Here is a 6722-nt window from a genome sequence, read left to right on the forward strand (position 1 = left end):
TATAAGATATTTAGTTTTAAAATAGCCAGATTTGAATCATTACAATGAGCATTTAAGATTCATTTAGATTTTTAGTAAAATTTTAATAGACGTGTCTTCAAAGAAAATACAAAGAAATGTACTGAAGTTCTAGAACTATAGAATGAACAATTACATTACTCATGCCTACCAGTGTTCACAATGCAAAAAAAAAAAAATGCCGTGGTATAACAGGTGGCAAAATTGTTGCTACACATGTCAAGATGATTTAAAATGGATCCAGCTTCACCCTTGTACAATGGGCCCCTTAGAAAATTCAAAATTTAATTTTCTTCAGATGGATAAAAAGGATGGATAAAATTAACACAAAAGTATAAGAAAAGTAGAGAGTCACTGTGAAACTCTCAGCCAACATTAATGTTATAGCAATATCACCAATTCGGTATCTAATAAACAACACGTGGGTTCTCAAACTCTGGGCTTACCTTGATTATCCCACTCATGACAGACTGCCCAAAAATCTGTGGTTCCTCCTTTTTAAATAATTGTTTTTGGAAAATATTGATACTAAATACTTTATGTGTCTTTAATAATTCATAATTTCATACAGGAAGAAATAGGACTTATTTGCTAATCATGAGCATGAAAAACTATGCAAATTATTTAATATTGTATTTTTAATCACTTTTTGCCTTTAATCCAAATTAATCTCTAAGAATGAAGTTTTTAGGATGCAGATATAACTATGAGACTATATAGTTTTAAAAAATTATATAAAAGACCCAAGTAATACAAAATAATTACAAAAACTTCTAAATATAACATAATAACCATGCCCCATAACATATTTTATAAAACTTTAACTACTTAAAAATTTTAAATGTTAACAGACCAAAAAACATAAAAGTAGTCAAAGCAAAATGATGCACTGAGAAAGAATCTCTGTTGATTTCCTTAATTAAGAAGCTTAATTATTTTTTTTTAAGTAGGATCCACACTGGGCATGGGGAGCCCAATGCAGGGCTTGAACTCATGACCCTGAGATCAAGACCTGAGCTAACATCAAGAGTTGCACACAACCCAATGAGCCACCCAGACACCCCTGAACAAGTAATTTTTAAAAAGTTAACAACCTGGTAAAACACTGGGAGAGCACTACCTCACAGAAAAGAAACACAAGTGAACTTTTTTTCAAAATGAAAAGATGTTCTACTTTACTCAAGTAAAAATTTATAAAGATGAAATACATTTTCCATCATATTTACAAAAATGAAAATGTTGACATATTCTACGATGGCTCTGATGTAGAGAAATATGCTCTGATATCTTTTTGGAGGGACGGTAAGAGATACTACCTCTTTTAAAGGGCAACACAGTAAAATCAGAAAATTTACAATACGCACATAATCATTTGACTTAGGAATTCCACTTATAGAACTAAATCAGCCAAATATACACACATTAGCTCAAAGACATATACGGATATGCACGCACAATGATTTGTAATAGCAAAAGAATAGAAACATACTAAATGTCTACCACAGGGGACTGGGAAAATGAAGTACAATACACCCATACAATGAAATATAATGCAAATGTTAATGAGAATATTAGTGAGAATACACTTAAATCTATATGAATAGATAATGGGAAAATTCCAAGATACGCTGTTAAGAAAAGATGCAGAAATATATTAATATATTAATTACATTATCATTTGTGTGAAGGGAGGGTGGGGATATGGTGCACATGAATACCAATGTGTATTGTCAAACTATCTAGAGGGATATGCAACAAACTGGTAAAAGCAGTTGACTCCACACAAGTAAAACAGAATTTGGGGCCAGGAATGTAAAGAATTATTTTTCACTATTAACCCTTTTGCAATTATTCATTTTACCATCACTGAGTATGAAAAAAGCCCCATCAATGTACCTCTGGAATCTTCACTATCCCTATTAAACCTATTAATTCACATCTACATCACCATTAAACTACTTTTTTTAATAATATTTTTTTTATTATATTATGTTAGTCACCATACAGTACATCCCTAGTTTTTGATGTAAAGTTCCATGATTCATTACTTGCGTATAACACCCAGCGCACCATGCAATACGTGCCCTCCTTAATACCCATCACCAGCCTATCCCATTCCCCTACCCCCCTCCCCTCTGAAGCCCTCAGTTTGTGTCCCAGAGTCCATAGTCTCTCATGGTTCATTACCCCTTCTGTTTAACCCCCACTTTCTTCTTCCCTTTCTTCTCCTACCGATCTTCCTACTTATGTTCCATAAATGAGTGAAACCATATGATAATTGTCTTTCTCTGCTTGACTTATTTCATCATTAAACTTCTAATAGACCCTTCCTATCTCCAGTCTTGCTATTCTACACTTAAACTTAAAAGTACATGTTTAATATAGCTGCCATTGTTATCGTCCTAAAACACAGAATGATTTGACTACTTAAACTTTACAAACTGCTGTTTGGATTGTACCATCTAAAGCAAAGACCTTCAGCTAACACACTTATTTTGTATGGATAAAATATTTTTAAAAAAAATATTTTAGTGAGTTGCTAATACTTAAAAACTGTGCTACTTCAGATTAAATCTAGATTTCTCTGAGCTAAAAAACAGGAACCCCTATAACACAGGGTTTGCATCTCTCTATGACAAAATAAGCTGAGCAGCTACTGCCTTTAAACAACATGAACCTCTTTTCCAATTTGCCAGGCTCCATCCACCTCTCCAACATACTAGCTGCTTATTTGTTTTACTATCATTCCCTTTCCATTCTATTTAGGTATTTGAGATTATTAATCTAGAGCAGGAAATACAAATTCCTTATCATGATATAAAAACTTTTATGTCTGATTCAAAACTATACTCGACCCACACTGCTTTTATCAGAAATTTCATGTTCTCTAATCATAGCAAGCTTCTCCCCATTTCCTTAACTTCTATTTCTTAAGGTCTTTGGATCTATTGCTTCCTCAAGACCTATTTACACAATTTCACCTAGGAATCTGGTCTAAAATGCCCTCCCTTCTCTCCAAATATATAGCTGATTCTCTACTATCATAGTATTATACTTTACAAACATATTATAACTTGTTGAAATAGGCGTTAAATTTGCATGAAGTAGAAGGGAAAGGGATTGCATCATTATGTTGAGCGGATAGTACTGACTGGTAGAGCAATTAGTTGTATTAAAAGAGGGGGAGAGATAACAGAGGTTTTTAGTAGAAATAAAATGTGCTATGGAGTATGTTTAGATATGTGAATGCAGACGCACGTGACCTTGTACAGAATCCAATAAAATATGGAGAATTATATAATGTCTGAATTATGTGAACATGAACGGGGAGCCAGCATTACAAAAGAGAGATCTGTGCATGCCCCACTATTGGCTACCTCAATAACAAGGCCCAACTCCATGATAATGATATTAAAATACTAAAACTACATGCAAAGTAAGAGTAAATAAAAACAAAAGAGTAAATAAAAACAAATCTAACTAGCTCTGCCTTAGGGTTTCAGGGAAGTCAACAAGTATTTATGTGGTAGTGAAATCACTGGGGAAAATTCTAGGTTATATACAGATGTAGAAACTTCAGGTTTTAAACCTATTGTACTCCCTATTGACTAGTATAAAGGATCAACTGAATGTTTAGAGATCAAGTTACCTAGCCCTCATGGAAGAAAACTCTATATGGGGGAGGGTGAGTCCAGAATAGAAGTAGGACCCCAAAATATCTGTAGCAGTCTAGAGAAGGGCTGGCAGACTACTGTCCACAGGCTAAATCTGGCCCAATGATAGCCTGTTGAATAATGCATGTTAAGAATAGTTAACCATATTTAAACTTAAAAAAAGAAGAAGAAGAAAAAAAAACCTGGAATAACTTTTCATGACAGGTAAAAATTATATGAAATTCAAATATCCAAATATTCAAATAAATAAGATACTACAAGAAAACAACCATACCCATCCATTTACATATTGGCTATGGCTGCTTGCACACTACCTGACAGAACTGAGTAGTGGTAACAGAAACCTTATGAGGTAAGCCTGAAATGTTTACTATCTGGTCCTTTACTCACCCATGGTCTACAGCCACAATTGTTTGGGTTTCAATCTCAGCTGCACCACTTTCTTGATATGTAACCCTGGGCAAGTCACTTAATAGCTCTATGCCTCAGTTTGTTTATAAAATAGAAACAATAATAATAACTACCTTTTGTAAAGCACTTAGAACAATCCCTGGTAGTGCTACTGATGCTTGCTGATAATATAGTACTGTTAATTTTTATTATTAACATTGCCATCAAAGTTCCTCCTTCAGTAATCTAAGAGGAAACACAAGATCTTCATAGAGTTGTTCTACTTTGCTGTGTACTGTTAGTTTTGTTAAAACATAAGACATCAATTTTTCTTCACTTAAATTATGAAGATTTTTAAGGTATCTGACTAAATTCATCAAAGGGTCTCTAAAAATTTATTAGTGTATGTTCATATCCGTTTTTAATTTTGAGTATGTTTAATATAATGTTTAATGTTTGTATAATGTATATTTAATACAATATTTTATATTACCAGTCTATACACTAATCAATTTATAATTAACCTTAGTCCAAGTATGAGTTAACTGAAGTTCATTTACATAAACTGAAATAATTATTCAAAATAGAATTACTTAAACAAAATGATTTCTATAAAAACAAATTATTTATAGTGGGACAAATACATGATTAATAGCATGCCTTTGAATTTAAAAAATTATTCCATATAATCATACTTAACTTGCATCAATCAGTATACTGCTATAAGTTATACAAGTTTAAATAACTAGAGTATTGTTACAGTTCCTATTTATGAAACAAACTATGTTCTGTCATCAGGATGCTTGGAAGTCAGACTATATTTTCTCATCTGTCACAAATGATAATAAGGTACCAGACTTCCTTAAAATAAGACACACATAGTAGACTGTTTGGTAGTTATAACAAGAATTGCTATTCTTTTTTGGGTCTCTGCAGCATATAAGTAATTTTCATCCTGAATACAAGAATGTGGATTTGTGTATTTATCCACCATAGGAAAATTCCACTGAAGTATGATGCTTAACTATCCAAATGCAAGAAATCCACTTACTAATATCGAATATAATGTAAAGAGAAAAAGAAATAGAAAATACAAGCAAGAACTGGAGATACAGGGAATGGAGTGTACATGTGTAAGATGTCTAATTATACTTGCACACACAAAAAAGAGATAAAGAGAGAAATGAGGTAAAGACAAAAACCAGAATTTTTCATACTTGGTGAAAAATACCAACCCTCAGATCTAGGAAGCCCAGGAAATCCCACAAGGATAAAATAAAAACAAGTCTACACCTAGCTTATCACAGTAAACCATAAAACATCAAATACAAAAAACAATGTATAAACAACCAGAGAAAAATAGAAACTGTTTTCAAAGAGATAGGGAATTAAATTAGTAAGAAGGATCTAAGATGCAAATTAGTGACTATATAGGCTACAAATTTTGGCACCATGAAGAAATAATCTCATCTGGGCTTTAAAATACAGCAAAAATACATGACATAAATAGCATTTAAGTTGGAAGGAGAAATTTTAGCATTATTGTTCCAGTGTCCTTGGACTGGAGGAAGGTAAAGAACATATGAAGTACATACTTCAATAATTTAAGCACTAAATTTGCCTTAAGCAATTTATAAATTTACATATAATAAAAGTACTTCCAAGTTTTGTGGAGGTAGGTGAGTTGATTAGAAAGTTGAATATCTAGAAAAACCATGAAACAGCAAGAGCAATGAAAAAGAGCTATGGCTATTAAACATTTTGTAAAGCCTCTATAATTGAACCACCATTGTACTGGCAGATGAACAAATAGCCTAATGAAATGAAAAATCCAAAAATAGACCAACTGCCTGTGAGAAGTGCGTGTATGACAAAAGCAGCATCTCAAATCAGTAGGGAAAAAGTTGACTTCTTTGTATTGGATAGTCAAATGTTGTAAGATAAAACTGATTCACTCTAGCTTCCAAACAAAAAATTCAAAGTGGATCAAAAACTTAAATATAAAAAATTAAACATTACAAATATCAGAAAAAAATTCCATATAACCTGGTTATAGACAATTTTTCTTTATATCATTCTTAACTATGATTCAAGATGCAAGAGCAATAAAGGAATACTTGCAAAATTTAATTACATTAAAAAATATCTAAAAATACAAGCAACATAAGAAAAATCTAAAGATATATGAAAAAATAATGGTTTGTATGGATATGCAAAAAGATGTTCAACTTCACTCACAATAAGAAAAATACAATTAAAGGGGTGCCTGGGTGGCTCAGTCGGTTAAGCACTGACTCTTGGTTTCAGCTCGGTCCATGATCTCAGGGTTGTGAGAACCGAGCTCCATGTCAGGCTCTGCTCAGTGTGGAGTCTGCTTGTCCCTCTTCCCTCTGGTCCTCCTCCTGCCCCACCCTGCTCTTGCTCTCTCGTTCTCCCAAATAAGTAAAAAATCTTTAAAAAAGATAGAAAGACAGAAACAAAGAGAAGGAAAGAAAAAGAAAAATACATATCAAAAATACAAATTAAAACTACATTGAAGGGTGCCTGGGTGGTGCAGTTAGTTGAATGTCCGACTCTTGATTTTGGCTCAGGTCCTGATCTCAGGGTCATTAAGATCGAGCCCTACATCGGGCTCTGTAC

The 6722-nt window shown here is 32.9% G+C and overlaps 1 protein-coding gene and 1 long non-coding RNA gene across 3 annotated transcripts in view; one reads left to right on the plus strand and one right to left on the minus strand.

Moving 5' to 3' along the window:
• The window catches only part of ZNF654 (zinc finger protein 654), an 84258-nt gene that overhangs the window by 36850 nt on the left and 40686 nt on the right, over positions 1-6722 (minus strand). The gene's annotated exons all lie outside the window — the stretch shown is intronic.
• LOC130542676 (uncharacterized) overlaps positions 1-6722 on the plus strand; it is a 54821-nt gene that overhangs the window by 33293 nt on the left and 14806 nt on the right. The window lies entirely within an intron of this gene.

Source organism: Ursus arctos, unplaced genomic scaffold (genome assembly GCF_023065955.2).
Source record: "Ursus arctos isolate Adak ecotype North America unplaced genomic scaffold, UrsArc2.0 scaffold_4, whole genome shotgun sequence".
In the NCBI taxonomy this organism is placed as follows: Eukaryota; Metazoa; Chordata; class Mammalia; order Carnivora; family Ursidae; genus Ursus; species Ursus arctos.